At 50.6% G+C, this 10239-nt stretch overlaps 1 pseudogene; it reads left to right on the top strand.

Moving 5' to 3' along the window:
* The first annotated feature begins 258 nt into the window (after window positions 1-258).
* LOC148162931 (acrosin-like) lies at window positions 259-5843 on the top strand (annotated as a pseudogene).
* Window positions 5844-10239: the final 4396 nt, after the last annotated feature.

Here is a 10239-nt window from a genome sequence, read left to right as displayed (position 1 = left end):
CGAAGGGTAACTGGGAATGAAGATCCTGGCCTTGGGACAGAGGGAGGGGGCTGCACATGAGCCCCCATCACCCGAGGGGTGCAGAGGAGCCTGTACAGAAACCTGGGATCTTCTTTCAGCCTGGACCGGTTAAGCTAAAGGGCTCCTGCCTGGCCTGACTATTGGGGTGGGGGAGGGGGATGTAGCCATGCTGATTGGTCAGGAGGCCACAGAGCTGTGTGAGGTCACTGGGCTTCCAGGCCAGGCTGGGGCAGGAGTATGGTAGAGATGCTGCCAACTGCCGTTCTGCTGGCCTTGGCAGTGTCTGTGGTTGCCAAAGATAACGCCACGTGTGAGTAAGTGTCAGGGACACCTCTGGGGGATGGAAAGAGTGTCTTTTGAATAGCAAGCCCCACCCAGATGCCCTCTGTCCAGGGCTAGGCAGGAGGCCAAGCTTGGGCCTTAGTAGTCCCCTGGGTCTCACGGGTGTGACCCACATCCCCAACTCAGACCATTCGTGCTCCCAGCTTCATCAGCCAAGAGAAACCAGGGCTGACCCCTTGGCTCCTATGCCTCCCGTAGCACAGACGCTGGGGCCCTTCCCTCACCTAGAGACTGACCTCACTGCCTCTTGCACATCAAGTCCCAATTTTTAGAAACCCCTTTCTTCCCACAGATACTGAGGTGCCCCCACCTGTGGCTGACTCCAAAGATCCCAGGGTATTGTCATGGCATTCTTCTAGGGTCCCCCCTCCACCTTAGACTCTCACAGCCCCCAGGGTACCCCCAAAATCTTGTGGCCTCTCCCCAGTTCCCAGAACTTCCACCCCTGGACCCCCGCTGTTCTCCACACCTGGGATCACTGGACCTGCCTTGGCTACTCTCCCTCCTCCTGCCACCATCCAACCCCACACTGCAGCCCCAAGACCCCTGTGGCTGTTCTCTGAGTCTCCTGCCCAGAATTGGCTCTAAAGACCTCAAGCCATTACAACTCTCTCTCTCCACCTCTAGCTTCCTCCTCTGCCTCGGGATCTCCCATATTTCTAGGGCCCTTATCATCAGTCCTGCTTCCTATGGCACCTTCTTCCTCGCCTTGGGGCTACACCCACAAGACCCCAGAACTCATACGCCTCAAAACCGGTTCCTGAAGCCTGCAGCTTCCTGCTTCCTTACCGCCCTGACAGCGCCTCTCCTCAGCAGCTCCCCCTCGGACCCTCCACACTCCCGGTTGCCACACTTTGCCCAGCCCTCTAGCCCTGATTCCCCCATTGTGCAGGTGCGAGGACAGGCTGTGCCTCTTCTTGGTTTGAACTGTGCCCCTGGTCTCACCCCAGTGCCCCCTGTGGGTTAGGGTTCAGGCAGAACCCACTGGGAAGTGGCCGTATCGTCGGAGGGCAGGATGGAACAATCGGGGCCTGGCCCTGGATGGTCAGCCTCCAGGTTTTCACGTCCCACAATAACCGAAGGTACCATGCGTGTGGAGGCACCTTGCTGAACTCCCATTGGCTGCTTACTGCTGCCCACTGCTTCGTCTCCAAAAAGTACGTGTGGGAGCACGTGGAGGGAGGTCTTCAGAAAGGCTCTTTCCAAAAAGGGACATTCTCCAGGGCTCTCTGTGCGCAGTCTCCCCGGGGCTCTGGGCCTTGTGGCAACCGGACCATGAGTGGGTGGGCCCAGGCCCTTGCTGGGGGAGGGCTCTGAGGATCATGGTCACCAGAGGTTTCTGTCAAGCCCGTCCTTTCTGAGGATGACCTGGCTTGCCTCTGTGCCCACAGAAATGTATATGACTGGAGACTGATTTTTGGAGCAAGGGAAATTGTGTATGGGAACGATAAGCCAGCGAAGCCGCCTCAACAGGAGAGATATGTCGAGAAAATCATCATTCATGAGAAATACATCCCCAGTTTAGAGCACAATGACATCGCTCTCATGAAGATCACCCCTCCCGTTCCCTGTGGGCAATTCATTGGAACGGGCTGCCTGCCCCAATTTAGGGCGGGCCCACCTAGAGTTCCCCAGGCCTGCTGGGTGGCTGGCTGGGGATTCTTCAAAGAGAAAGGTGAGTACAGGAGGGGTTCTCACAGGGGTAGGGGGACTGCTGGTCATTCCCTCAGTGATCTCTGAAGTGCAGGGGCCATATGTGGTGCCTAATGGTGATGTCCACCAGAATGGGGGACACTATCCCCTTTTAGAGCGGGAGAAACTGGCAGCCGAGTCCCCTGTCCACAACCTCACCACTGATGGCTCGTGTGGTCGCTGGGTGGAAGGGAGCATGCAGTCCCAGGAGAACCTGGGTAATTTTCGAATGGGGTATGGGCTGTGGCTCTATCTGGAGCCTGGAACCCTAGTTGCTACCTTCTGGAAATGGGGGATTGTCCCCTGAAACGGCACTTGGAGAAGAGCTCGAGTTGGGGTTTTGTGGTGGCGGGCCAACTCCTCTCCTCTCTGGACAACCATTTCCCCATCTGTCAGTGGAAGGGCCATGTCATGATGTCTCTGAGCTCTGAGACCCCAGAGCCCAGCCCTCTAGACCTCAGTGAACCTCTGCTCCCCACCGTCGCTGGTCACAATGCGAGAATCCACCCTCCCCATCCGAGGGACTTCGTTTTCTCTGGAGAGAGGGGACAGGGTTCTTGGCAGGCCAGCAGTGGGCAGCAAGGTTTTGACGAGTAGGTTAGGCCTTTCAGCTTTCCACAGGTGACCACATGAACTTTATACCCAGTCACATTGGGGATGAGAAGAGAGACTGAAAGCTCTTCTGTCCCTTGATAATGGAAAACTGAGGGCTCCTAATTCAAGGCACTTCAGTTATTTGGGGTTCAAAATTCAGCATTTTCTGCTGACAAAACCCTGGTAGTTTCAGTATGCTTCCTGTAACTCTTCTTCCCTCTCTCAAGGCTACCCCCCTTCTCTGATTGGGTTGCTGCTCCTCCCAGGCACCCCTGTTTTCACTGGCCTCTGCTGGCCCTTCCCTCCTTGACCTGGGGTATCAACCTCTGTCTGGCTATTGATGTCCATAGCTCTGCTGAGGCCTCTAGAGCATTCTTCTTGTCCCACCCCCGGCCTACCCTGCTCTGCCCACCCACGCAAACATGGGTGCAGTGTCCCATGGTTCTTGGAGTCCCTGGGGGGGGTGATCTCAGCGTTCCCATCTACACTCCAACTCCTACCACCACCTTTGCTGTCCTATCTCTCAAAAGGTTTATAGGCTCCCAGCTACACCCTGGACATCACACAAGGCCTCTTTTGTTCTAGAATCCTCCTCAACTTAGTGGGATTTCTACCATCTTCTGGTGAATCCCTCCCCCACTGGTAAGGCCAAGTCTTAAAGAAATCCCCAGCCTCCAAATTTCTGTGACATTCCTGCAGACCTTCCTTTTTCTACCTCCTCCTTGAGCCAATATGCTTCTGGGGTAATCCTCCTTTTCCATTGAATTTCAGGTTCTTGTGGACTTTTTAGCATTTAAAGCCAAGGTGTTGGGATTGAGAAAACCCTGTTCTCTTCCAGGTCATCTGGCTCTTCCATAGATCTAAAAGGTCACCACCACAAGCGACCAGGCTTGTTGTGGTGGTCATTTCCATGTCACCCCTGCCGTGGGGACAGTGCAAGTACAAAACTAACCCTGCTTGGGTGGTATGCAAAGTTGACCTGAAGGGCCTGGAGACGCAGTCCAAGCCACACAAACACACAGTCTGAATGCTGTGTGCCTAGCTCCATCCACTTTCCTCCACTTGGTTCTGTCTTCCCACTTGGCCTCCACTGCCATGTTCTAAGTGTGATCCGCCACCTCTCCACCCGGATGCAGGCGATTTCAGACCCACCCACCAGGCTGTGGCTGGGCTGTGGGTGTGGCCGTGGTGGGGGGAGGCCACTTGATGAAGAGGGGATAGCTGCCCCTATAGCCAGGTGTGAGGTTGGCTGATGGAATCATAGCCCGGGCTGGGCCTTTCTTAACCCAAAGGTCATGATGGAGCCTCTGGGGCTGTACAGGAGGTTCTGACCTGCCTTCCGGTTATTCCAACCACCCATGCCCCTGACAGATCTGTGTGTGTGGAGGCCATCCTGCAGCTCCTCCTTCTCTGTAACTTCAAAACGGATGGGAGGCGTGCAGGGAGGGACTCATCTGCCCAACTCCAGCAGATCCTGTCCAGAACTGAGCTGAGGGGTTTAACGGGGGATAAGAAGCAATGAGGGGTTCTTAGAGCCGTACTGTGGGGAAATGAAATGTGTGTCCTGGATTCGAGTGTAGAGAGGAAAACCTTGGTCCTAATGCAAGCCACACCACATCCCTACCAGGATGTCTGGGCAAGTGGTGCTCCAAGCTCTTGATTGGAGGCAAGGTGAGTCACAGCGCTTAACACAGGGGGTCACTGTGGAGTGTAAATGAGGTGACACATCCTGGCTGTAGCTGTGAATAATCATCTGGCATCAACACACATTCCTGCAGCCACATCGGCTCAGCCTCCATGCACTGCCCCTCCTCTTCACCTGCATATGCCTCCACCACCCCACATCCTTCAGAAGTATCTGAGGAGAGGCCAGGGGCATTGACTTTCATGGATTTTAGGTTGAAGTAGAGCATTTCAAGATGATGGGGTTTCCATGGAGGGAGGAGGCAGGGCTTTCCCAAAAGTGCCTTCTGTGATCACTGACCACCGATCCAACTGGCTGTAGCCTACAGGATCGCACCTACACTGCAGGAGGCCCGTGTGAACCTCATCGACCTCGACTTATGTAACTACAGCCAGTGGTACAACAGGCGTATTCATTCAACCAATGTGTGTGCAGGGTACCCTGAAGGCAAGATCGACACCTGCCAGGTAACTTCCCTTCGGGCGCCCTTTCCCTGTCAACACCTATTTTGTGAATCCCTGAACTCCACTCCCTCCAGGGCCCTGCTTCAGTGACCCTTTCCCTGGTCCCATCTTGTAGCAGTGAGGATGGGAGGTGACACCTGGGGCCCCAACAAAGAACCAGTCACCACACAGAGCTTTATCCCACCGTGACACAGAGATCATACCACCAGAACACCACCCTGGAAGAGAATGCTTACCTCTCCTCACCAGAATACAAAACCTTCCAATCCACTTGTACACACATGCCCATGCATGCATAATGCCTCATACATGGACACATGGGTCGCTTAGCTTCCCTCCTCACTGACAATCCATCCCCTTCTCACATCCACCTGAAGCTGTTGATACCAACTCAAAGTTTACCACCACCACTTGTGTTCATGGCAGCAAGAAGCCATGGGACTGAAGAAACTGTCCTTCCAGAGCCTATGGCCCTTCTGGGCAGGGGAAAAGTGGCTCAGAGAGTGACTTCTGTGTCCTTCTGGGCAGGGGGACAGCGGCGGGCCTCTCATGTGCAGAGACAACGTGGCAAACACCTATGTGGTCGTGGGAGTCACAAGCTGGGGGTAGGCTGTGCCGGAGCTAAGCGCCCCGGAGTCTACACGGCCACCTGGCCCTATCTGAACTGGACTGCTTCCAAGATCGGTTCTAATGCCTTGCACATGGCTCAACTGCCCACCCCTCCCCATCCGACTTCTCAAGCAATCCCGGCTAGACAACCCTCTGCCCGCCCTTCTGCTCGCCCTCCTTGGTACATCCAAAGGCCTCCTCGACCTCCTCCCAGCCCCCCTGCATCTCGACCTCAACCTCGACCCCAACCCCCGGCCCCAACCCCACCCCCACCCCCACCTGCTCCCCCACCTTTCACTAAAGCTCCCCAAGTACTTTCTTTTGCCAAGCGACTACAGCAACTTACAGAGATCTTGAAGGGGAAGACCTTTTCTAATGCAAAGGGGTATTATGAAATGGAGGCCACAGATCTCCCAGAACTGACCACCGCCTCCTGATCTGACCCCACTTCCAACAGACCCAGTGAGCCCTTTACTCCCAAGAAAACAAAGATGAAATAAATAAATATAAATATAAATATAGATATAAAATATATTTATATATATCTATGAAGAGATGCTTTCTGGACTTCTTCCTACCTGCCCTCCCCGACTCAATCCAAACCCTCCCCCAGCAAATCTGTCCTCCCTCTCTGTCACCCTCCAACAAGGTGGAATTGCTTGTATGTCAGTGGCTATTGTGGTTTCCTAAATCTTGATTTTTGAAGTTGGAACAAGGTGATCTGGGGTGACAGGCTAGGTATGGTCTGGATCTCACACTCAGAGTCTCTGCTTATTAAATCAGTGCAGGTGGGCCCTGGAGCACTTCTGTGAGGTGAGCTGACTCAGAAGGAGGGGTGTGGGTCTGAGTCCATTGGAGAATGACCCCAGGCTGAAGTTTTGTAGCGTGGCCCTCTGATGCTCAGTCCACATGGCCAACCCCAGGCAGGAGTCTGCCCTCAACCAGAATTGCTTATGTCCATCTGTGAATTCCTGAGAAAGAGATCTCAATGGCCTCAGTTCAACTGCCCACTCTGGTCAGGGCCAAGATCAAGCCTAAATGCTGGATTAGCCACTTGAGGATTAAAGATGGCAGGCTCCAGAAAGAAACCCCCGGGCTCCTGGCTGGGCAGTTGCTGCAACAAGCAACAGTCTCATACCTGTTCACCTGTTCACTGTGTGCACGTTTCAAGTGCAAGATGGTCCTATGGTCTGGTTGCAAAGACAGATGGCAGAGGGTACAGGAGCATGAGGGAGGAGCTTTGGGTGAGGAAGACCAAGGACGCTGTCTTTTCCTGCTGGGGCTGCAACAGGGACTGATGAAGCAGGCATGAGTATTTTCAGGATTCGTCAGTCTGTCTGGGTTCAAACAAACCCCCTACTTTACCCCTCATCAGCTATGTGGCCTTGGGAATATGGCCAGAGGGTTGTGTGACAATGAAAGTAGGACAGATGTGAAGTTTTCAGAGCAGAGCGTGACAGTCCATACATGCTTATAGATGAGTGCTCTAGAGCCACCTGGTGATGAGATGCTGGGTAAACTTATACTTATGCAGGGGCACTCGGGTGTATTTTGTCTGTGCCCTTATGAGCCCTGGAATGCCTAGGCTACCTAAGAGGACATGCAAATTGATCTGGGTGACCCATGGCTCTGTGGTGTATTAACATTTGATAAAATAAAAGAACCAAATTTTATCTGCCTTCCCTGAGAGCCAACATTACTAAGATTAGAGTTGGCATGTCCATGATTCCTTTCGTGGGCTTTGGTCTGTCTCTTCTAAAGTCAGTTTCTTAATGTCCCTACTGGGTATATAAGCTTTGTGCCCTGGTGTCAGACACCAGGTACCCTCTAAACACTGAACAAAACTCAATGTCAGTCACAGAGTGAGACAAACCCCAAGCCATAGGCCACATGGCCCAAAGAGCAGAAAGAGCCATGGCAGCAACTCAGGACCTGCCCTCACCCTTCCTGGGCAGTCCTGAACCCGGAGCTTGCAGGTGGGAATGGTGTGGCAAGATGTGCTCAGGCTAGGGAGTAGGGGTGGGTGCGGAGGATTTGGGACAAATTTGGAGGAGCTATACTACCAGTGGTTTCTTTCCACTTACAGATCATCCCTCCTCCTCAGAGTTTTCCAGGATCCAGAACGGATTCTCCTGGCACTCTCTCCTTTCACATGCTCAAATCCTTGTCCTTAGCTTTTCCCTTCTCTCCTCATTGCGCCTGTCATCTGTCGCTGACACTTGGGTCTCCTTCCTGGGGAGACAGGGCTTATGCTCAGGGAGCACTAATGGGAGGCCATGGATTGGGTAGAGCCTGCAGAATCCGATTGATGGTCTCTTGTGTATCTTCCGAAACTTTCCATGCCCACGAATAGATTTACGTATAACACCCTTCTTATTCACTGTTCATACTACTCTGACTTCCTGTTTCATTTAGCAAATTAGAGTTATTTTCATATTAGCACACAGGGACTCACCTTCTCAAAATTACGTTGTGCGGTGGGGTACTTACGAGATATACTGCCACATTTCCTTCCTGGGAGGGGTTATCTAGCCCACTGCTTTAGCTTTCCCTCAATGTACTCATTTCCCCACATAGAAGCCAATACTGGTTTATATCAAATTCACTGATTTTTGCAAAACTAATAGATGTTCTAATTTTCTTTTTTTTTTTTTTTAATTATGAATGAAGTTGTTGACAAGTTAAGTGAGTCTCTGATCTGCCTTCATATCCCTGTGGATACTCTAACCCTAAAAAGGCTTACAGGTCCCAGAGCAGATACTGCTGCACACAGAGACAAGAAGAACAGGGGAAAACTGGACAGGCTGTACAATGAGCCAGCACCAAGGGGCATCTAGGCAACTGAAGGATATGCTCACTGTTTCTCTGTGGGATGGTTTAGGCAAATGATAAGTATTTTTCTAAAAAGCAGAATTCATAATGACTTTTATTGCTAGGAACTGTAACAAGATGATTTGACGGTGGCTAAACCCGTGCATGTGGTAAAAGCCTGACTCCTGAGCATTCGGGAATAACAGACCTAAGATGTGTGTAGGCAGAAGTACTAATAGCGAATTTGATCCATATGAGAAATCTTTTTTTAAGATTTATTTATTTATTTATTTGAGAGAGAGAGATAGCATGAGAGAGCATGAGCAGAGAGAAGACGCAGAGGCAGAGGGAGAAGCAGGCTCCCCACTGAGCAGGAAGCCCGATGTCGGACTTGATCCCTGGGCCCTAAGTTCATCACCTGAGCCGAAGGTGGACGTTTAACTGACTCATCCACTCAGGCACCCCCAATATAAGAAATCTTATGTTTACAAGGAAAAAACTGATCCCAATGAATATAATTTTACTATATTTTAAATGGAAGTGGAAAACATGGAGGTAGTTCATCTTTAATGTGTAGAAAACTCATCAAGCAACAGAAATTAGCCTAATGGAGTTTTCTGCTGAAACTATATTCTTGGTAAAGAATCGTCAGTGACCTGCTTCTGGCCACTATATTTGGGCCTGTGTACTTCTCTTGGGTAGGTATTCAGAGAGTGGAATGGCTGGGTTATATGGCAGGTGTAAGTTTTGACATATGAATGCACCCAGGAAACCAGCACCACAATCAACATAGAGAATCTGTCCATCACTCCAAAGGCTTCCTTGGGGTACTCTGTAATCCCTCCAGCCCCTTCCCTCCCCGGCCCTAGCAACTTCTGCTCTGTTTCTTTCACTGTGTATCCATTTGCATTTAAAAAACAATTTTAATAAATGCAATCATACAGCGGGTGTTTTTTTTGTTTTTTGTTTTTTGTTTTTTTTTTTTTTTGGTCTAGCTTCTTTCACTCAGCGTAATCATTTTGAGGTTTATCCATGTGGCAGTGTGTCGCAGTCCTTGTGGACTGGACAGTCCTTGTGTCTCGTTCTTGTTGCCACCCAGCGCTCCACTATGTGATTGCCCCACCATTTGGTTCTGTTAACCAGGTGATGGACTTTACAGTTTTAGGTCGTTAGAAATAAAGCAACTATGAGCATTTGTACACAAGTCTTTGTGTGGGCATATGCTTTCATATTTCCTGGCTAAGTACCTACACGCAGGATCATATGGTAGGTGTATGGTGAGCACTTTTAAAACTTGCCAAAACGTGTCTTCAAGGCAGTTTCATCACTCTACCACCCCGTCAGCAGTATCTGAGAGTTCCAGTTCCTCCAGCTCCTTGCCAACACTTGGTGTGCTCCGTCTTTTTGATTTAATTTAATCTTTAAAAACAATTTAAAAGATTTTATTTATTTATTTGAGAGAGAGAGAGCACAAGCGAGCACAAGCAGGGGGAGGGGCAGAGGGACAGGGAGAAGCATACTCCGTGCTGAGCAAGGGAGCCCGACATGGGGCTTGATCCCAGGACCCGGGGATCATGACCTGAGCCGAAGGCAGTCGCTTAACCAACTGAGCCACCAAGGCGCCCCGAATTTTAGCCATTCTTATAGGTGTGTAATAAAATGTCATGTGTGGGGTTTTTATCCACAAGTGTAGTCTATATATATATTTAAAGCATTCGAAATGAATATTGTTAAGATTTATCATGAGGTAATAGGGCAGTAACTTTTGACAGCAACAAAATGTGGGAGTGCACATAGGGAAAGGAGGAGGTAGAAATAAGCATGAAATTAAATTCATTCAAACAGAATTTGGATTTTTCAGGCATCACAAACATCAATGGAAAACATCTGAAAGACATACCAATAGCAACAGTCATAGAACAATTTCTCCATTAAGCCAGGTCTCTACTATATAAAGATATTCCACAGTATGCAAACTCCCAGAGCTGCCCTGTCTGCTGAAGTTACTACACCAAATAGAAC

Source organism: Eumetopias jubatus, unplaced genomic scaffold, assembly GCF_037043125.1.
Source record: "Eumetopias jubatus isolate StellerSeaLion01/CBP00866 unplaced genomic scaffold, mEumJub1_p1.0 scaffold_12, whole genome shotgun sequence".
NCBI lineage: Eukaryota > Metazoa > Chordata > Mammalia > Carnivora > Otariidae > Eumetopias > Eumetopias jubatus.
This window is presented reverse-complemented; position numbering and strand designations above follow the sequence as displayed.